General features: G+C 45.5%; 1 protein-coding gene across 2 annotated transcripts in view; it reads right to left on the bottom strand.

The window, feature by feature from the left end:
* Positions 1-23611, bottom strand: part of LOC144944048 (E3 ubiquitin-protein ligase HECW2-like) — a 210773-nt gene that overhangs the window by 120366 nt on the left and 66796 nt on the right. Inside the window, exon 1 of one of the 2 annotated variants that reach the window (XM_078872109.1) lies at positions 5086-5151. The exons of the other annotated variant lie outside the window; for it this stretch is intronic. The gene's annotated coding sequence lies outside the window, so the exon portion shown is untranslated. Of the gene's footprint in view, positions 1-5085; positions 5152-23611 lie in introns of those variants that run through there. 2 annotated transcript variants of the gene reach the window in all.

Here is a 23611-nt window from a genome sequence, read left to right as displayed (position 1 = left end):
GACAAAGATTCCCAATTCATAGCCTGTAACAGACTGTTGGGGCAAGTGCTGTTCGTGAGTTGTACCTATGAAGGTCGGCACGGCACACGAGGGGGTGGGTGACCAACACCACGCCCGGCCGCCTTTGTCTCCCCGAGTGGCGATGTTTACACACCGCAGCAGGGACTCACTTGAGGCTGAGTCGACCTAGGGGAGGCCCAACACCGATTCAGATAATCATTATTACCGGTGTTGGCTGTGAGCGGGAATCGAACTCGGGTCGCCGGGGTTCGTAGCGCGGCGTAGCACTAACCGCTGCGCCACCGCTCCCCACACTGCCACATCACCCTCCTCATCACACAACACTTGGACACTTGGGATATCAATTGAGCGCTACGCCAATGCACTCAGCCTGGCTGCTACCAACAACAACAAGCAAGAAGATCTTGACTTAAAGCTTTCGTGACTGCAGGAATTCATATTCGTTGAGTCTTTCGGTAAAGTCACGTAGATAGGTTTGAAAGAATATAACAAAAAAAACTACGACGTTTCGATCGCAACACAAGCGGTCGTCATCAGGAGGACGACGTTTCGATCACAACACAAGCGATCGTCATCCTGATGTTCTTTTGTTATTTTTTGTAATTTTCTTTCAACCTATCTACGTGACTTTACCGTAAGATCCAAAGAATAAGCAAGACGTGGTTTGGTAATGTTCTTAAGGCACCCAACAGTTCCCTTGTATCTCAGTAGTATCGAGTCTGCCAGCCTCGGCGCCCAGCTGTTTCGTGCAAATCTGGCTCCGTCGTCAAAAATCCACGGACGAGGTGCATGGCTTTATTTAGCAGGGGTGGTGCCTTATGCCCTGCGGAAACCAGTTTCGAAGGCAAGGAAATGAAGTCTGAGTGTAAAGAGAAGGGCGTTTGAGGCAAGGGTGCGATCCGTGTTACGGTGTAGATGAGAGGGCTTTGGATGCTACGCGAACTGGAAGGAGCAGCTGCTGGAAATTGAGCACAGGTGTCTAATGAGACGGACGTACTGATTCTCGTGGCAGGACAGGATAGGCAATGAACAGGTACGGAAGAGACAATGGCAGGCAGGTTCCTGTTTTAGATCTGATCGGGCGAAAGCAACTGCGCTGGGTAGGACACGTTTGCAGGATAGTCTCTTGAGTCTGGACAGGAAGGGGAAGAGAAGACCCAAGAGCAGAGATGGTGGGAGACTGGCTCTGTGTGTATATCAATATCTACGTGAGTATCTGGGTCTCTGTGAGTCTGGGATCTCTGTATGAGTGTCTGGGTCTCTGTGCGAGTCTAAGGATCTATGAGCTTACGGATTTCTGTGGGTCTGGCTCTGTGTACAGTATATATCAATAGCTATGTGAGTTTTGGGTCTCTATTTGAGTCTCTGGGTCTCTTTGTGAGTCTGTGGCTCGAAGTCTGGATTTTTCTCTGAGTCTTAACAGCAGATGTTCGGAGACTGTCGGGCAGACATTGGAGGCCGCGTGTGGGACTCCGACGGAGGATGGATGGCAATGCCAATGGGCTGTGGCAGTGATGGCATCAAGGGCTTTTGGCTCACGATGACTTCTCGATCTTAATTGAGAGCAAGGCCAAACATACAGCAGAGTTGGGCATCGTGTGATTACGCGAGCAGCATCGTAGTCGACGTCGGCATCGTCACATTGAATCCGCGGCGATGAGCTTCGTGATGGCAGAAATGGAGTGACGTGCGTGTGTGTGTGTGTGGCAAGGCTAACCGTGACGGCGCCTTTGCAATTGGGGCACCGAGAGTCTGGAGCTCGTTGACCTTCGAGGTCACGAATTCCGAGACACTCACAAATCTTCAAATCTCCATGAAAAACGTATCGGTTTGAGATGGCTTTCTCTCTCTCTTTCGTTATTTTTCACACCGTCTCTCCCGTCTTCTTTCCTCGGCTTATGTTAAACTATCGCCTCCCGTCCATGCACAGCGCCCCGAGATTGATTGTTTTATGCCGCTTTATACATTTAAATTATTATTATTATTATTTACCGGAATCCATGTCAAGCGTTGAGTCGAGTATAGATAGGGATTGCTTGAAGGTTATCATAGAACAGCTGCATTGCATTACAGCATCATGGCAGCATTAACACCGTCTACTATTTCCCACTGGAAGTGTGTCACAGGGGCACGTGGGCTGGCTGCACAAGTCGTGTCCAAGTGGCAGTGAGCGGCTTGTCACGGGTACTGTACGCATTGCCATCCCAATCAACACAAATGTTTAACTGTATGAAAATCAAGAATAGGTTTTACCCTTTCTGGCAATAGAACGGGAGTTAAGATGTTTAAACACCAATCGGATACCCCGTTTCATTGCCAAACCTATTTTAAATGTTCTTACTTTGATACTGGCAAAAAGGTCCCATGATTATGACTTTAACTGCGTTCATTTGCGGTCCCTCTGGGAGTGAAAAGGAATGCGGTCACATGAACATGCACAACAAGTTATGCAACCGTTTTTTTGTTTGGCAGCAAATGGAGCCTCTATGCCATATATGAGATGCTTGGAGAGAAAAAAAAGTTTGAATTGTATAAATATAACACTGGATGTGCGTTTAGTATAAACACATTCCCGTTGATTTAAGGACGGGAAGATTTGTAATAATTGTTTCATGAAGTAGCACCTCTGTTGCCACGTGTGCTGCTGGACGGGAGGTGATGGGCAAGGCTTGGTGAAGTCATTGGGCATCATTCGCAGCGCGTCATCCGATACAAAATCTACGTATTAAGTTTACTTTACTGTACTTACAACAAAGATCCGGCGTATAAACTTGACAAACGTTTTGGGGCAAGTGCTGTTATGAAGGCCAGCATGGCACGCGAAGCGGTAGGTGGCCAGCACCACGCCCGGCCGCCTTTGTCTCCCCCAGTGGCGATGTTTACTACACACCCCGTAGCAGGCACTCATTTAAGGCTGAGTCGACCTCGCAAAGGCGCAGGGACCAGTTCAGATAATCGTCACTTGTGGCGGGAATCGAACTCGGGTCGCCGGGTTCGTAGCGCGGGCGGTGCGCTCACCCCTATGCTGTATACATGGCGTGATAGACTTGGATATCAAGTTTAAAATACGCAAAATACTTTCGAAGAGACCAAAACTATGACAGATTTGCTCCATTTGGGTGTTAGAAAATATGGTCTCCGCTGTCATCCGCGACGTTGCACGGAGCTAATGGAGCCACGTGCTAAATTCCTCCTGCACTGCACGTGCACTGTTCATTCAGCCCCACGCAGCACAGACCATTTGGTGATGCTGCTGCATTGGCAGCGGTGCACAAGCACAAAATAACTACAACGGGACACCCAACACAATCATCAATAACACTGCGTGGCCTTAAAATAACAAATATATAAAGTAGGCGACGTTTCAGGCTATGGCCCTTCTTCGTGTTATCGTAGAAGCACCGTTTCGCAATACATCACCTATTATATATATTTTTCCTTTTAAGGCTACGGTCTTGTTGACCACCTAGCAGAATCTATCTCAAAAAGTGGATACTTTTCACACTTTTTTCACTACAGCAGAGTGCTGAAATTAATTACGCAGCAGCTAAACAAAACCATTGGAACAGACAATGCATTGGGCTGGAGCAGCAGTCAATCATCTTGCGTTCGTATCAGCGAGCTGAACGTTCAACACTTGAACCTTATGGCGGTACCCCGGGGTCACCATAGCACCCCGGCTCTCGCATAATGTCCGTGATGCAGTCATTTTCAGTCTGTTGATGGTCGGCGATGCGGCAATCGACTCATCTCGACGAGCTGTACACGATGCACCACCACGGTGCGTTCAGGGTTTCAGCGCAATCGTCCTCGCTGCGTTTCGACATCGCGGAGTAGCACCGATTTCGGATTGATTGGTACCCCAGTCGCGGAGTTAAGTTCACCCCTGGGAAAAAATAGTGTCCCAGAAATAAAATATTTAATTGCCTCGGCCCATTTTGTATTATTTGGTAGCCCAGGGTAGCGTCATAAAGATCACTTGTATTTAGTACTGTGCGTTGAACTTCTCTCGCACCATACGTAGCCAACCGTGCTAATCGGAGGTGCGGGGGAAGGACAACAAACTAAACACAAAAAGCAGATCTCAATAAATGAGTTTTCGATCTAGATGATTTGAAGGGCATCTGAAAGTGCGCAATACACTTCAATGAAACTGTAAACCATTTTTTTTATTTTACCAAGTAAGGCCCACTGAGCTATCTCGCTCTTTTTCAGAAGCGACCTGGCCACAAATTGATAACTCAACAAATTGTCTTATCGTGTGGAAATGTATAGCAGCAAAATCATCTAAACGCATATTTCTACATGTGGGGGGGGGGGAGGGAATCAGAGGACCCTGAGAAAAGTCCACGTGACCACAGGGAAAAACATGCAAACTCCAATTATACAAGCATCCAGGTCAGGATCGAACCCACGACCTCGTGTATACCAGGCGAGGTAGTTAACATCTCGCCACCGTGGTCCTTGCCGTGAGCATCACTGTTCAGCCTTCCCTTATTGCTCCAAGTCTCGACAGATGTCAAAACAATAACACATGCGCCATGTCTTAACAATGCTTATACATTACACTGCAACACACCTTTACAAATGTCAACGCCTGGTTTCTAAAATCCACTGCGTGACGGCAGGGGATGTAGCTAAAGCTGCATTTAATTTCCTACGGACGCATTGGGCAGCTGCGGCAAATTGTAATCTTCTAAGCAAACTGACCCAGCACACCGACCATTATTACAGTTTACGTGTTCTAGTCAACTGGGCGTTCAAGTGGAATGAGGTTCCGTATTACGCTAAAATCTCATTATGTGGTTAGGCACACGTCACTCCAGCTCTGCCTGTCTGGAGAACACACTACTCACCACATCATAATCTGAATATTTATTTCTACTGGAGGAATCCGATGAGCTATGAAGCTATTTTTGTTACAATAACAACGTGTTGAAGGACTGATTACCCTAACCTGCTCGACCATGCTGCTCTGCTGTTAATTTGTCGAGGAGGGGGAATTTGATTGTATAACCATTGCTGCTGTCTGGACTTCATACATATTCACTTTGAAATGCATACATCGTGATAGTTGGTGTTCTCCGGCTGTGATCGGCAGGGCTGGGAATGTCGAGAAGGATGCGTGAGCAGCTGCACAGCGGGAGAGAGGGAGGAAGAGGAGGGCGGTTGAGTAATGGATGGGGGAGGACAGTTTAAAGACGACTATTTACTTTTTTTGTTACCAGGTAAGGCCCCACTGTGCTATAAAGTTATTTTTCAGTAGCGACCTGGCGACAAATAATAGCTCAACCAAGTGGCTTATCGTCTGGAATTGTACAGCAGCCAAAAACTATAAATTCATGATGTTAAGTCTAAATGTGGAGGCGGAAAAACCGGAGGACTCGGAGAAGAAAAATTCCACAGGACCGCGGGGAGAGAGAGAGAGACACGCAAACTCCAAAACTACAAGCAGGAGTCAGGGTCGGGATCAAACCAGCGACATCCTGCATACCAGGCGAGGGAGTTCACATCTCCAAGCCACCGTGGCACCGCACGGTGTTACAGAGGAACGAATAACCCACAAGAGGTGACCTCGTCGTGCTGCCCACGTTGACCTCTGCGACCCCGCGTGATGTTAACTTGGGTGCCGCTGTTTACTGCGGCTGCATTAGGGAGTCATCGGTGACGGGATGACAAAGCCTGGATCTCGACTGCAGCTGGGTTCGGCATCCTGTTTAATTCATGAGGGGTTACGAAGGCGGGCAGCCAGTCTCTGTAGTAGCCTGAGAATAATCAATGTCGTTGCGTGTGAAGATAAGGGGGATCGTCGGTAAACAGTGTTGGGGACACGCGATCGTTCAGTCATTCGGTGAGAAAGAACGTCAACGTACATAAACCCGAATGTTTATACAAGATGATTGTTACCTGTTTGCCGAAACAGTCCTCAACAACTGGGTGACCACTGAGTGATGCGGGCAGCAAACGTCAAAGCGCGTCCGGTCTGAGAACAAGGCGCGGCCCTCGCCACAACGCGGGGGCTTGGGGAAGGCTGCAGCCTTCACTGGCAACGGCTTCGTCGGCGGCGTGTGAACACCGGTGGGCCGAGCGAGCCAGATCGAGGCAGGTGGAGGGAGGGAAGTTGCCCTGGGCGCGCATCAGTCTCACGAGTCTGGGGCTGAACGATTAATCGATTTGAAATCGAAATCGCAATTGGAAACAATGCGATTAGCAAGTCGCTAAGGCTGCGATTTTTTTGCGATTTTAAAAGTCCTACTATTACTTTCTTATTGGAATTGTTTATATTATTTTATTATTAGAACTTTATTTATTTAACGTAACAATTGTTCTATGTTTGATTGTTCTATTTCAATAAAAATTTTTTATAAATAAATGTTGGAAGCAATTCATATATTTTAAGTTCTCATCCTTGCATTAGAATATATAGAGCAGTTCATATTTTGATGGTATCGTGTGGTAATGCTCCATCACATGTTTTAAATCTATTACACAGTGAATATTGAACTGAAGCTTGACTTTAAAACATTTTTATCGCAATATCTGTCAGAAAAATCGCAATGAGATATTTTCCCCAAATCGTTTAGCCCCTTCCCGGATCTCTCCCCGCCACACCGAGGAGGAGCTCCCCCGACCCACCCCGACCCACCCCCCCAGCAGTGCCGAGGCTGCCCCTGGCAGAGCGCCCTCCACGCGGTGTGAGAGACGCAAAACTTGGCCCGCACCCCCGATCAAGCAACGCTTGTATGTACGTATGTTGAACTTCTCTCGCACCGCACGTAGCCAACCGATTTTCTAATCCCGCGGCTACGAGTAAGCACGGTTTTATGTGCCTACTAGTTCATAAAGCCTGGTCTTCGCCAGGCAAAAGTTTTCAAGAAATATCTTAATTAATTTTTATTTACCTGATATTATTTTCTGACAATTTGTATCTACGATCAGACACGAACTACTCTGAAAATTTGTATTTTTCCGCAAAAGATCATTTGTTGACGACTTGATTCAACTTCTTATATTTAAGGACTATACGTCGGAAACCGGTCGATTCCGTGCTTTTTTGTTTATAAAAAGCAAACAAGAAACTACTATCTTTTACCGTTTTCGAATTATTCAGATTTGAACATAAAATGCGTGTTTTTTTGTTAAAACCCGCTTGAATCCGAAATATGTCACAAAAACAATGAATGATAGAACAATGGTTCTCTCTTAAATTTTATTTGTGGTTTAACGCACTGTCTAATGAAAAAAAACGCAATCTTAAAATTTGAACGGTTTCTGAATCGATATTTTGGTGCCTTAAAATGAAAAATCTCGGATTTTCCTGTTATTTGTACCTATGTAGCAAAAGTACCTTAGACGTTTTTGAGATATACAAATATATATAGATTTTGAACTTCTTTCGCACCGTACGTAGCCAACCGATTTGCTAATCCTGCACCTCCGTATAAGCACGGTTGTATTCGTACGTTGATTTGCTAATCGGTTGGCTACGTACGGTGCGAAAGAAGTTCTGTTTGCCTTCACGCGCATGCATCACTGCATGCGCGTGAAGACAAGAGGCCCCCTGATCTCTCCTCTGCCATTCGCTTGCACTGCCCGTGACGATCCTGATGCCTGCACTTGCAAAACCCAAGTGCATGAAATTCAGCACGGGCAGTGATGGGACGCGGCGGTCCTTCTAAACACGATTGTTTGTAAATGCCTCGTGGTTGGGGAATCGAAAGTCTTATCAGCTGGCCACCAGTGATATTTTTTTCTATAATTTAATTTCAGTTTGGTGTCATATGCCACATTCATATATGCCACATACAAAAATAAACCCATATCTCTCTTGAGATATATGTAATTATGTTATGTAATTGGGCCTCCCTTGAATAAAAAAGCACGTTTAATAAACAGCATAGGGTATAATAGTGTTTTTTTTAATACGGATATTAAAATTATGAAGACTATATTTTCAGTAATATTACAGGTAGGAACAACAGGTTCCACACTGCCCACCAGGGATTATGTGTCTTTCTGTCGTGCATATTTGTCTGTCGTGCACGAATGCGCTGTCCAACCAAGTTCCTACCTGCCCACTCCGAAGGAAGGTGTTTAACACCGATGTTAATTATGTGTCGGGCCATCTTTCCATTATGATAGCCGTGTCCGTGAAGAATATTGGCTGAAGCACGCCCTGCTATTCGACACACACATTCGTTCGAAGCTGGAATCCTTTCTGCCACATCTGGGCCCGAGCACTCCTCCCTGCACCCGATATAATTAATCGTACACGTCACGGCGATTGATAATCCAGAGATTCACTTCAATCACTTCTAATCGGTCTGCAATCACTCCTGCCATATTTACTTTATTCCGTTGAATCTCCACTGATTGATTGTTCCTCGGATGTTGAGGACTCGATCGACCAGATTGTTTCATCTCAACTGCACTGTGTTCAACCACCATCCCCACCACCACTGTGTTCAACAACCACCACCACCACCACACTGTGTTCAACCACCACCACCACCACCACACTGCACTGTGTTCAACAACCACCACCACACTGTGTTCAACCACCACCACCACCAAACTGTGTTCAACCACCACCACCACCACCACAGTGTTCAACCACCACCACACTGTGTTCAACCACCACCACCACCACCACACTGGGTTCAACCACCACCACCACCACACTGTGTTCAACAACCATCACTGCACTGTATTCAACCACCACCACCACCACTGTGTTCAACCACCACCACCACCACTGTGTTCAACAACCACCACCACCACTGTGTTCAACAACCACCACCACCACTGTGTTCAACCACCACCACCACTGTGTTCAACAACCACAACCACCACTGTATTCAACCACCACCACCGCCACCACTGTGTTCAACCACCACCAGCACTGTGTTCAACCACCACCACCACCACTGTGTTCAACAACCATCACTGCACTGTGTTCAACCACCACCACTGTGTTCAACCACCACCACTGCGTTCAACCACCACACTGTGTTCAACCACCATCACCGCCACTGTGTTCAACAACCAACACCACCACTGCGCTGTGTTCAACCAACACAATCACCACTACGTTCAACCACCACCATCACCACCACTGTGTTCAACAACCACCACCACCACAGTGTGTTCAACCACCACCGCACAGTGTTCAACCACCACCCCCACCACCACTGTGTTCAACCACCACCACCACCGCACAGTGTTCAACCACCACCACTGCACTGTGTTCAACCACCACCACTGCACAGTGTTCAACCACCACCAGTACCATCACCACCACCACTGCACTGTGTTCAACCACCACCATCACTGTGTTCAACCACCACCACCATCACCACCACCACCACTGTGTTCAACCACCACCACCACCACACTGTGTTCAACCAACACCACCACACTGTGTTCAACCACCACCACCACACTGTGTTCAACCACCACCACCACCACCACCACTGTGTTCAACCACCACCACACTGTGTTCAACCACCCCCACCACGGCACTGCAGGTGACAACGCTCCTCTTAATTCTGCTTCTTCCCTCGCACTACTCCGCTTTGGAATTCCCTCCCAATGTCTCTTTTTCCCAATTTCTTCCAATAACCTTGACTCGAATTCAGGGACAAACATGAACTCTTATCTGTCCTGGTCATTGCTCGCCACTTGGCGTGTTGTATGTACAGTATGTATGTTGAACTTCTTTCACACCGTACGTACTTTTGAGCCTTTGGGGCTGTGCCCAACAACCTTGAATTAAAAAAAAACTTAAAAACACACATTGTGAAGCACATTCCTCCACCGTATTCCATACAGGGAAAAGTTCCACTGTTGACAGGGCTTGGGCAGACCCTGAGCGGGGCTATGGAGGCTGTAAAGTATTCCCACAATTAAATGTAGATTGTTCTGCCTGAAAAACTCTGGCATTCCACCACTGGCAGAGAGGGCACCGCTCCGCAAAGTGGGGTAAATACCGCAAAGAATTTCCGCCGGCTTTGCTCTCCCACAATCTGGCCTGTTCCTACGGAAATGTCTCCGTTCTGCACGACGTAGGTCGTCGGCTCCGCGACCTGCAAAACCTATATAGCCTCTGCTTGCGTTGTGGCCGAAACGTCGTGAGAATTATTTTATTATGTTTTATTTTTATTATTTTATTACTTCCCTTCTACGTGAATTTACCGAAAGAACCAAGAAGATGAATCCCTGCAGTCACGAAAGCTTTAAATCGAAATATATAGCCTCTTGTTACAGCAGCCCTTTTGCCCACTTCAGCAATTGTTTCTTGCTGTGGTTGTCCCACCCGATGACGGACGCTTGTGTTGCGCCCGAAACGTCGGCGTGATTTAATTTATTTTATATTCTACCTACGTGACTTTACCGAAAGAACCAAAGAGTATGGATCCCTGCAGTCACGAAAACAACTTCAAATCGAGATTCAATTCTGCAAGTTCATATTCGCGTGTGTGCGAGCACTGCTCAACAAGGACAACGATCTCTAGTAGATCTTGAAGAGATGTTTGGGGCAAGTGCTGTTGGCGAGTAGCACCCATGAAGGCCGGCACGGCACACGAGGCAGTGGGTGGCCAGCACCAAGCCCGACCGCCTTTGTCTCCCCATTGGCGATGTTTACACATCACACCAGGTACTCATTTGAGGCTGAGTCAACTGCTTAACACACCCATGCATGCAACGTACATGTCCACACATTGCACACGTGCCGTGATGTGCAACTGGGGCGTGACGATTGATCATTTATAATGATTATGCGTACGATGATAATTATATGTGCATCAAGTTGTGCGCATAATAATGGTTATTTTCAGTTGGTATACCATACTACACCTTATGTGTAATGGGTTCCCGTGACCCCTTGTTGTCACCAGAGGTCTCAGCATTCACAACAACACGAACAAAACAACCAATTAAAAAAATAAGCGTTGAATCCAATCATGGCCCCAGCTCGTGGCAAGTCCACCACACGCAAAGTGAATCGCTAACAGGGACCCAGTGGGCAGCGTGACTGCGCTTACGAAGCTGGTGGACTAAGAAGTTGATTCCATGACATGACTACCATCAGCGGTGAGTGATATATGAACAAGTCCTCCCTTACACCCCTCGCCCAGGTCGACTCAGCCTTAAATGAGTAGTGTGCTTGGAGCGGTGTGTAACACCAGTACTGGGGCTGGGTGTGGTGCATTGCCGACCGTGTGCGTGCCATGCCGATCATCATAAGTCATTGCCAACATCACTGACCCCAGCAGTTTACCGGCATCAGGGTGCATATAGCAGGATTTCTAGCTTTTGTGCAAGTATATGCTGCATGCATGTATACCAAAAACATATACTCTACGTGGTTATATACCACAATTGCAGTAATTTCACATTTAAAATTTTAAATTGCGGTGTTCATTTTGTAAGCAGACTATACAACTCCATTGGAATAGTACCTGGGAAAATGTAATTGCATTGAAATTGCCCCATTAAATGTGTTGTTGTTCAACAGAGCCAGAAACTGCTCAGCCTTGGGAAATAACCTCCCTGTGCCATAAATGTTTAACACTGGGATGTGTGGTGAGGATTAAAAAAAACTGAATTTGAAAAGAAAAAACAATAATAAAAATCACTCACAATTACAGACCAATTTCCAGTCTATTCTTTAAATTAGAAACGTAAATTACTAATTTCATGAAATTAATAATAATGTTAATCTTTTTGTAAATCCACTGCTGGATTAAGGCTTCGCTCTGCCAAATTGATCTGAGGGGTATTTTATTGTCTGACCATACTTCACCACGCTGCGTCGCGCGGGATGGCCCAGGATCTAGTTGAGATGTCACTGATGCTAGAGCTGTGGGTAGGAATTGAACTCACGTCGCCAGATTCATAGCACAGTGCATAAATAGCTGAGCCACCATTTCTCACAGTCACGTACAGTTTATGCAGGCAAATGTTCATGTAACCCCTAAAACAAACAGGACTTGGCTGTGACCGGAATCTCGAGCCACCCAACCAGTATACTGAAGAATAGAGGAAGACCGAAATTCGGTTTCGGCGCCGAAAGTTGGCAAATGGCCTCTTTCGGCATAGTTTCGGTTTCGGCCGAAAGTCAATTTTTAACTTTCGGTTTTGGTTTCGTTTTCGGCCGAAACCAGAAATTCAGTTTCGGTCGGCCTCTACTGAAGAACATGCGAGGTTATATATATATATAAACAATTAACATTTCACTCTTTCAACTTCACGAGAGAAAAAAATCACAGAGTTGACCGTGAAGTCCTATCATGTTCTTGTCTGTGGCCGCGAAGCAATGTGGTGTTTTTATTATTACACGCTTTTATTTAACTCACTCTGTCTGTTGTTGTCGTTGCTGTCGTTTTTGTATCATCAAATCTTGTAACTCAATTTTAACCCATTTCCCAATGTGGTATCGACTGCAAACTTCGTATACTTATGGCTTACTGATGACAATGCTATATTCTATCATAAACATAAGATATATAATTCTAGATTTGAAGCTTTCGTGACTGCAATGATTCATATTCTCAGGTTTTTTCGGTAAAGTCACGTAGGTAAAAACATTAAAATTAATGAAAGTAAAATAAAACAAAACAAAAATAAAATTCACGACGTTTCGGAGGCAACACAAGTCTCCGTCATCAGGTGGGACCGTCACAGCCGAATTAGCTGCATCAAGTGAAGCAATGATTCAATATGTAATCCCTTATAAGCAAGTTGAAGGGAGGTGGAGAGGGGGGGAGAGCTTATCAGGCTGTGGTAGCCAATGAATGGAAACGTATCGGGAGGGAGGAGGAGCGGTGATCAAAGACTGCACGCAGTGCTCAACACAATGAATGGAGACGTGTCGGGACGGAGGGCGAGCGGCGATCAAAGACTGCACGCAGTGCTCAACACAATGAATGGAGACGCGCCGGGACGGAGGGCGAGCGGTGATCAAAGACATCACGTAGTGCTCAACACAATGAATGGAAACGTGGCGAGCGGTGATCAAAGAACAATGAAGAGATTACTGTTAAACACTGTGGATGTTAACACTCGGTGAAGTAAATTAAAATAGTGCCTGTCAGATAAGATGGTCCAAAAAGTGTAATTAAGTCTTTTTTGCGTGGTTAATAACATCTTTCCAGTGATTACTGAGTTTGTACCCATCATCACGGTTGAAATTATGTCTGTGTTTGTATATTTGTATGGCTTCGTGTACAAACCTTTGATGGTAGCCCGGAGGTTTGCAGAGAACCTTGGTCTCAGAAAAGACAATTTCATGAGAGCCCGCCGAGTTGTAGCAATGATCGGCAACGGCCGAAGAATCAGTTCTGCCGTGTTTCAGATCTGACTTGTGCTCGCGGACACGATCAGCAACATGACGTTTTGTTTCTCCAATGTAGCAATCACCACAAATGCAACTCAATTTGTAGACTCCAGGATACTGTAAGTCAGGAACGACATCCTTCACAGATGGAATCAGATCACGGATTTTATGCACTGTACTGAATCGGACTTGGATCTTATGTTTGTTTAGAATTTTGGAGATCTTTTTGGTCACGCCTGCTATGTATGGTAACGTGATAGTTTTGGTCGGAGTTTCATGTGGTTGTTTCTGTGTGGTGGGAGAGACAGCTTGGCGGATAGTGCGGTCAGAGTATCCGTTCATCCTGAGGGCCCGATGTACATGTCTTAATTCATCAGTCAGGTGGTGTTGGTCAGAAATGCCATGGGCTCTGTGGTATAGCGTTTTGATGAGAGAATTCTTTTGAGATGGGTGGTGGTGGGAATCCGGTTTCAAGTAGGAATTTGTGTGGGTGGCTTTCCTGTAGACAGAATGCCCCAAGGATCCGTCAAGCCTCCTCTTAAACAGAATATCCAAGAATGGTAGTTTACCGTCTTTCTCCACTTCCATGGTGAATCTGATAGATGGGTGTCTAGAATTGATGTGGTCCAAGAAGTGGTTCAATGCTGGGAGGCCATGTGGCCAGATGACGAAAGTGTCATCCACATATCTCTTCCACAGGGAAGGACGCAGGGTGGATGTCTGGATGGCGTCTGATTCAAACTTTTCCATGAACATGTTGGCTATAACTGGTGACAAGGGGGAGCCCATAGGGGTACCCTCATTCTGTTTGTAGAAGGTGCCATTCCAGGTAAAATAGGTGTTGGTGAGGCAATGCCTAACCAGCGCAGGTACATCAGAATTCAATCCATGTTGGACTAAGTCCTCAATTATTGTTAGGGTGTCCGGTACTGGGACTTTGGTAAACAAAGATACTACATCAAAGCTGACGAGGATGTCATCAGGAGATAGTACCATGTCCTTAACCATAGAGACTAATTGGGTTGAGTTGAGTACTGCCGAAGAGGTCTTGCCTGTGAAGGGGAGCAGAGTATCTGATAGAAAACGGGCTAGTTTGTACGTCGGAGAGTTTATCGTCGACACGATGGGTCGTAGCGGGGTGCCTTCTTTATGGATTTTGGGAAGACCATAGAGTCTGGGAGGTCTTGCCGCCGATGGTTTTAGAGAGGGACGTTTGCTTGGTTCGATTAGGGAAGTCGAACTCGTGATGATACTGTTGGTTTTTGTCGTTAGGCTTTTAGTGGGATCGTTTTTAATTTTGGAGTAACTCCCATCATTAAGCAGGTCCAGGATTTTGTTGTTGTATGAATCTTTATCCATGATGACCGTGGCATTGCCCTTGTCTGCCGAGAGGATGACTATATCATCTCTCTTTTTTAAATTCGCGAGTTCAGAGCGTTCGTTTTTGCTGATGTTACTAGTGGGTTTCTTAGCATTCTTAAGAATAGTAGCTATTTCAGCTCTTGCTACATCCGCATGGATGTGTCCTATGCCTCTGAGGGCTACATCAATCTGAGAAATCATATCCTCTACTGGTATATATTTAGGGGTGATGGCGAAATTTAGTCCTTTGGCCAGTACCGTTTTTAGATTGTCAGAAATTGGAATGTTACTCTGATTAATCACGGTCTTGTTAACATCCAGCTTTGCGATGTGTGGCTCTGGTTTCTTTTTAGATAGGAGGTTGAATTTAGAAATCAGGTTAGCTTTGCATTTGGCTGACATTGAGTCAGCAGAAGCAGAAGTCATGTTATCAAAGTGGTTCCAATCAGAAGGTGACACTTTTTTGTGTTAACATTAGATGTGTTTGTAAGAGAGTCTTGTCTAAATTATCGAGTTCAGATCGGAGTAACCTTATTCTCTCCGAGATTAGTGATAGGCTAGCTTTAAATAAGATCTGTTTGGAGTTCGGTGAGGACACAGCAGCGGATGTGAGTGTGAAAGCGATGGGTATTACCTTGTTATCGCGGCATCTCTTGAGGAAGGCCAGCGTCTCGAGAAGCTGTGACTTCTTGTCTCGTTGATCTGATTCCATCTGTGAAGGATGTCGTTCCTGACTTACAGTATCCTGGAGTCTACAAATTGAGTTGCATTTGTGGTGATTGCTACATTGGAGAAACAAAACGTCATGTTGCTGATCGTGTCCGCGAGCACAAGTCAGATCTGAAACACGGCAGAACTGATTCTTCGGCCGTTGCCGATCATTGCTACAACTCGGCGGGCTCTCATGAAATTGTCTTTTCTGAGACCAAGGTTCTCTGCAAACCTCCGGGCTACCATCAAAGGTTTGTACACGAAGCCATACAAATATACAAACACAGACATAATTTCAACCGTGATGATGGGTACAAACTCAGTAATCACTGGAAAGATGTTATTAACCACGCAAAAAAGACTTAATTACACTTTTTGGACCATCTTATCTGACAGGCACTATTTTAATTTACTTCACCGAGTGTTAACATCCACAGTGTTTAACAGTAATCTCTTCATTGTTCTTTGATCACCGCTCGCCACGTTTCCATTCATTGTGTTGAGCACTACGTGATGTCTTTGATCACCGCTCGCCCTCCGTCCCGGCGCGTCTCCATTCATTGTGTTGAGCACTGCGTGCAGTCTTTGATCGCCGCTCGCCCTCCGTCCCGACACGTCTCCATTCATTGTGTTGAGCACTGCGTGCAGTCTTTGATCACCGCTCCTCCTCCCTCCCGATACGTTTCCATTCATTGGCTACCACAGCCTGATAAGCTCTCCCCCCCTCTCCACCTCCCTTCAACTTGCTTATAAGGGATTACATATTGAATCATTGCTTCACTTGATGCAGCTAATTCGGCTGTGACGGTCCCACCTGATGACGGAGACTTGTGTTGCCTCCGAAACGTCGTGAATTTTATTTTTGTTTTGTTTTATTTTACTTTCATTAATTTTAATGTTTTTACCTACGTGACTTTACCGAAAAAACCTGAGAATATAAGATATATATATTTTTAAACAATCTTTTTACATGCTTTCTATTAACTCACTCTGTCTGTTGTCATATCCTCAAATCTTGTAACTCAATTTTAACCCACTTCCTAGTGTGGTATCGACTGCAAAACTTAGTGTACTTATGTCATACTGATGACAATACTATATTCTATCATTAAAAATAAAATAAATATTTTTAAACCATCTTTTTTATATGTTATGTTTCGGCTTGGGTCTAATCGTCCACGCTCAACTGACGTTGGCTGTAAATCACCACGGCCCCCTTACGCTGTGGCAAGCTTCGGGGCCACTTCCCGGAGTCGTGGAGTTCTGCCATTACTAGTACGGTACATTTCATTAAAGCGTGTTTTAAAAAACTTGTATTTATATTACTAATTCAGTGGCAGCATCGGGCGTCTCGGTCGCGACTGAGCGGTGGTGTAGTGATTATGGCTCATTGCTATGCTCTGCTTTTCTGCCTCTATCACTGAGAGATCAATAACATCTCGTCCATAGGCCAGAGCAGATGTCGCTGCCACCTCAGGCAACACGTTAGCAGCACCGGTTTATTTCTCCGGCCAATACGAGTGAATTCATTTTATAACCCCACTCATCTCAAAACGGTCGTCAACTAATTCGCTGTTATTGGCCACATCGATACATTCTCATTCGGAATCGTTGTTTCGACTGGAAGAATCCGATGAGCTGTGAAGCTTTTTTCACAGATGTCCAAAGGTCACAAATTTACGACAATAAACAAGAAAAAAACGTGGAAGTAGAGGAACGCTAAGCAAGTCACTAAATTTAAAAATAAAGTACACACTGTAGGTATAAATTGCATAAGTACAGTACATCATATTGAAGCTGCTAAAGCTATGTCGACTCAACCAAGTGAAGCATCTGGTCTGGGCTCATGGACAGATTGGTCTGTGTTTGTTTGTAAGTCACAACAGAAACATTACAGATTAGCACAGTTGATCAGTACACAGGCTGGTTTTTTTCATTCCTGGATTTTTCTGTTTGCCCATCGTCACTTTAAGATGTTTTCTTGTTCATGTTTTTTGTTTTTTTGCGGTTGCATCCGATTCAAGAGCCGAATGGCTCACAGGGCTATACCTAATAAGTGAAACTGAAATTAAACTGACAGTCCACAGGCAAACTCTTGCCATGCACGTCACGTGCGATAAAGGGCCATTGCCTGAAACGTCACCTGTTGTGCACGGTATTTGTCCTCTTTAAGGCAGTGTCATTGATGGATGTGTTGAGTTTCTTGGAACCTGGGATGGTCTTCACAATTCCGACGACACGTCCTGAAACTAAGACCAAAATGTGGGCATAAACAATGTAAATAGGATGGCTCCTGCACATGGAATGACGTTGCATCTTTGCTACATGAGGTCGGGAAACTACTCCACAATGAAAGCTTCGAGCAATTATCGATGCTCGGGTGGTTCAGAAGGCTGTGGTTTCATTGAAGAACTGAAACGTTGTGATTTACTCGTGTGAAGTATAGAGCTCTTTGTAAGCTTTTTTAAAAGTGTCTGCTCGTGCACACATTCATATACTGCCGGTCGAGACGCAATGTTTAGTCTAATCCAGTTAATTTTTGCAGCTGTGATGTTTGCCGCAATTAATTATATGTTTTTCCTAAGTGTCCCTTTCTCTCACACATAGACAACCGATTAGCACGGTTGGCTACGTACGGCACGAAAGAGGTTCAACGTACACACGTACAAAGTAGAAAATCTGCAAGGTCCCTACTAGGTTGACCGCGATGGAATTGATCGCAATGCAATATAAAACTTCACGATGTGACGAATGTTGCGATATCATTTTCCCATCACTTTGTAATTCCTTTGTGTGCTTTGCTGACCTTGCAGTCAGCATAAAGCTCGCTTAAAGGTTATTCAACCGTCGTGCACTCAACATGAGCCAATAGTCTCTTCATCGTTGCCACGTCACAATGTGGAACACGTGGACAAAGAGATCTCCCGTGTAGCCTTAGGGGCCGTCCATAAATGACGTCACGCGATTGTGGACGATTTTTGACCCCCCCCCCTCCTTCGTCACACGGCGTCATAAAAAGTCAGACTCCCCCTCAAATATGACGTCACAAATCTCTGCCCCCCCCCCCAACATTTTTTTTTCTTCAAATCGTTGAAAACTATTGTCATTGTAGTGCGTATTTAATGTGCCGCTGCACTCTGATGTTGTAGGAGAAAACATGTATTTAAAAGTCTATTTAATTAAGTACAACGTGTTTATATTTATTTAAAGTTGCGCATTTTGATTTGACGTCACAATTCTCAAACCTCCCACCCCCCATCGTCACACATCGTCACAAATGTCTGACCCCCCCCCCCCCCCCTAGGTGCGTGACGTCATTTATGGACGGCCCCCAAGACGGCGGCCCAGCAGACTGCAGCTAACGCTTCAACCCGTCACTCCGCGTGTTGAAGACATTCCTATAACACGTGACCTGTTCGACTGGGTTCAGTTGGCGTTTGAACCGAGCCGACACGAGACAAACTTTATTTAAAGGCACGCAACTTCATTATTTCATGCAGCCGGCGGCGGACTATCTGTTTGTTTAAACACGTCAATGTTATTAATCCTTGATCGTTTCTGCGTGGATTAAATATCGGTCGTTCTATAGGATTCGGGGGGGGGGGGTGTAAAAAGTCCGCGTGTGTACTGGGAGGGGTCAAATTTTGACAGATGTTTGCGTACCTACTCCCGTTCACAGAGTGTTGGGGCAAGTGCTGTTAGCGAGCACCTATGAAGGCCGGCACGGCACACGAGGGGGTGGGTGGCCAACACCACGCCGGGCCGCCTTTGTCTCCCCAGTGCCGATGTTTACACACCGCACCAGGTGCAGTACTCATCTGAGGCTGAGTCGACCTAGGGGAGGCCCAGAACCGGTTCAGATATCCGCTACTGGTGTTGGCCGTGATCGGGAATCAAACTCGGTCCGCCTGGTTCGTAGTGCTAAGTGCTATGCCACCGCTACCCCACATGTACAACACACAAGCTGACAGTTACATCAGAATCATTAAATACTCTTTGGTTCTTTCGGTAAAGTCACGTAGGTAGAAAAATAATAGATCACGACGTTTCGATCGCAACTGCTGAAGCAGTTTTTTTTTATTGCTGTGGTTGTCCCACCTGATGACGATTGCTTGTGTTGCAATCGAAACGTCGTGAGCTATTATTTTTCTACCTACGTGGACTTTACTGAAAGAACCAGAGTATGGCTTCCGGCAGTCACGACAGCTTCACATCAAGAACACATTCCTGCGGAGGGAGCTGGTAGGAACGTTGGGTTGCTCGGTCAATGGCCAGGGTCAACGGCGGCGTGGTGTATTCCGCAAATATGCCCGACTGTGAGGGCGGGCACAAGCCGGCGTGAGTAGATTAAACGTTGAGTTTTATAAGGGCACCACGGGGTGACCATCCCCTCCCCACCCAGCCCCACCCCTCCCACCCCCCACCCAGCCCCACCCTCCCCACCCAGCCCCTCCCCACCCTCCCCACCCAGCCCCTCCCCACCCTCCCCTCCCCACCCAGCCCCACCCTCCCCACCCAGCCCCTCCCTGCACGACGGACGGACACAATAATCCCCTGTGGGCTGTTGTAACCAGGAAGTTCCTACCAGTATAATCACTAAATAATCACACGCACAGCACTACTCAACAATTACCTCATTCACCATACCGTGAATTACTTTTGGAAGGCATTTAGCAAAGCACTGTAATTTATAATGGATGTATTTATTTGCAACTTTAATCATTGCGGTTGTTATTTCAGAAGTATGTTTGCCGGGAAATGAAATAATTTCATGGAGAAATGTCGGTAAATAATTAATTAGAATTGTTAAAGAAAATGAGCAACGGCAATTACGGTGCGATGCTATTTAGCAAAACAGACTGAATGTCGTGGATGTTATGTCGTGTCAAGTATGCACTGTAGCAACCCCTGAGTCACAAAACACCAGCGCAACGATGGCTAACATTGGGAGCAAGGGGCCGTCCATTAATGACGTCACGCACCTGGGGGGGGGGGTGTCAGACATTTGTGACGATGTGTGACACATCAAAATGCGCAACTTTAAATAAATATAGACAACACGTTCTACTTAATTAAATAGACTTTTTAATAAATGTTTTCTCCTACAACATCAGAGTACAGCGCCACATTAAATACGCACTACAATGACAATAGTTTAAAGCGATTTAAAGCATGTTTTATTTGGGGGGGGGGGGGCAGAGCTTTGTGACGTCATATTTGAGGGGGGTCTGACTTTTTGTGACGCCGTGCGACGAGAGGGGGGGGGGGGTCAAAAATCGTCCAAAATCGCGTGACGTCATTTATGGACGGCCCCCAAGAGAGAAACCACGGAATAGCAAAGTCCGTGGTCTCAGAACATTCAGTTCGATACACACCCAGATGTGCTGCTTCGGTGCCAAAAAAACATTTGCTTTTGCATGGCTTCCCAGCCTCGTTCTACATCCTATATGGATATTTAAACACCCCCTTCCCGTTGCCTTGGCCCTCGGTCTTCCCTCAGTATGTCAGTTACCTTTCCCTTCCGCCCTTCTGCCTCCCCATATACATCTTGGCGCCTCTACGCGTGGGTCCCGACTTGGCTGGGGCAGGGAGTCCAACTGTCCCCCTGCGGCATGCGTGGTACGCTCCCGCCGCGCCCAATTCGAGTTCTCGCGGAGTTTCCGTTCCCCTCCAATGTCGACCGGCGTCCTGTACGGCGGGCTCACGTTTAGTGGCAAGGGTGCAGGCCTCAGGATGGACGACCAATTCTCTGAATCTCAGGGTGGATTGATCTGCTGCTGTAGAGCAGTCTGATAATTCATTTGAAAACCGAACCCTTTCAAAATACTTAACCCAGCAGAATACAATACTGTACTTTAAAAAATATGTTTGAAACGGCTTTATTTTCAAACCCATTGAAACGATATTGAAACATTACGACGACAGCTTTAGACGCTCGCTGTGTGCTCGATCGATGGCCTACCTCCAGTTGCCAACGTGCGTGGGTGGCGTTTGCAGCTGAGACAATTGCCCGCCTCACGACTGCCTCGATAGCCACTCCGCCCCTCTCATGATTGAGGTACTGCTGAAATTTTCTGGGTGGAAAACCCATTGGTATGGTAGTAGCAGTAGTAGCAACTGCTGCCAGCAGCGTGGATTGTATCAACTGGATACATATCACATCCATTGCTTGGACTCCTTATGCGTGCACATAATGTACTCTCGCCGAGAAAAATTGGCCAAGAGTTGAAAATGAGATTGTCTTGACAGATTTTTTTTTTTGCTGCAGCACTCAATTGCAATCAGCCAAAGGTACACAGCACAGATGGATACCCCAGAGGATACGCATCAGCCAGACCAGTCCACTGAGAACAAAGAGGTTACAATTGTCTCGAGAACATGGGCTGCATTTTTACTTTGTATTGCGCTGTTTTCCCGGGAGAGTTTCACTGAGTCTCATGACTCATTTTCAGGACAGTCCTGTTAAGTCTTGACTTAAAGCTTTCGTGACTGCGTGAATGCATATTATTTAGGTCTTTCAGTAAATTCAATAAGATAGGTTCCAATTATTTCTTCATCAATTTTTATTAATTTGAACCTATCTACGCGACTTTACTGAAAGACCCAAAGAATAGTCCTGTCAAGTATTTGCAGAAGGGGTGATGATTGCTATGTATAATCCTAATTAAGTAATTTTACACCTTACAAAACACCATGCTACTAAAATCTAGCCAGGCTTTTTGTGGCATAGTAAACTAAATTATATATATTATTCGTTTTTTTCGGTAAAGCAAGGCCGTAGCCTTGGAGTCAACATTGGGGGGGACCAAATCTTCCAGGGGGTCTGGGCCCCCCCCCCTCCCAGAAAAACTAAATCTACATCTTAAAACAAATTTCCTGCCATTTCCTGCCCAAAATAAAAAAAAAATCACTAACTCATGGGATTGATTTTTTTATTTACTTTTAACAATAATGTCTAATAGTGTATTGTATTACATTGCTCTGTTTTTTCCTTTTTACCTTTTCTTGTTTCATTGTATGTAATGACAGAGATTAGGGATTAATAAGGTACAACCATAACCACAATGATATAAACAGAAATCTATTTTATAGCAATATATTGGGGGGGGACATTTTGAGCATATTTGAATATTGGGGGGGATGTGTGTCCCCCAATAAATATTATTATTACGGCCTTGCGGTAAAATCACATAGATAGAAAACAACAAAATTAAAATAAAAAACCAAAAACTCACGACGTTTCGATCGCAACACAAGCGGTCGTCATTTTTTTATTTTGTTGTTTTCTATCTACGTGACTTTGCCGAAAGAACCAAAAAATATGAATTCCTGCAGTCACGAAAGTTTTAAATAAAACATTTCATTATAAAAATTATAAAAACTCAACTGTATCATTTTACCAGGTAAGGTCCACTGGGCTATGAGGTATTTTTCAGAAGTAAGCTGGCCACAAATGATAAGTCAACAAAGTGGATTATCACGTGAAAATGTTTCTCAGCCAAATACTCTAAATGCATGTTTGTAAATGTGGAGGGAAAAACCAGAGGACCCGGATAAAAATCCACGCTACCACAGGGAGAACATGCAAACTCCAAATATACAGGCGTCAGGGTCGAGATAAAGCCCACGACTGTCTACATACCAGGCGAGGTAGTTAACATCTGGCCATCTCAACACCAATACTCAACTCAAAATGTAAAGGTTTGAGAATGAAATCCTGCTTTGGGGTTCACTCAGCCTGCTGGGTGGATAAGACAAGTAATGTGTCTTGGGAAGTCAATGATGATTGCCCGAAGGAATTTCCACCACTGGGTTTGGGCCATCGAAAAATGTGTTCCCGGTTCTACGCTCACTTGAGACTTTGACTTTTTACTTAATCGAGCACCTTTCAGGTCTGCCTAGCAAAACTAGATCCGTACCATCTACCATATGTATACCCACCTGGTTAAGTAATGAACATTGGCTGATTAATTTATTCATGAAGAGTGATACATTACTTCAACCAGAGCGTCAGTATGGCTCAGCTAGGGCAGCACAGTTGTGACATCACACTACGCAGGATATTCAAGAGCTGGACATGCTGCTGTTTAAGACATTGCGAGCTGGCTGGGTGGCAATGTGGCAGGGCATTCTGGCCTAACTCACCATCGGAAGAAGGTGTCTTTAATTCCTGGACTG

The sequence above is a fragment of the Lampetra fluviatilis genome, chromosome 2 (assembly GCF_964198595.1).
Source record: "Lampetra fluviatilis chromosome 2, kcLamFluv1.1, whole genome shotgun sequence".
Taxonomy (NCBI): Eukaryota; Metazoa; Chordata; class Hyperoartia; order Petromyzontiformes; family Petromyzontidae; genus Lampetra; species Lampetra fluviatilis.
Note: the sequence above shows the minus strand (reverse complement) of the source record. Positions and strands in the feature narration are given on the sequence as shown.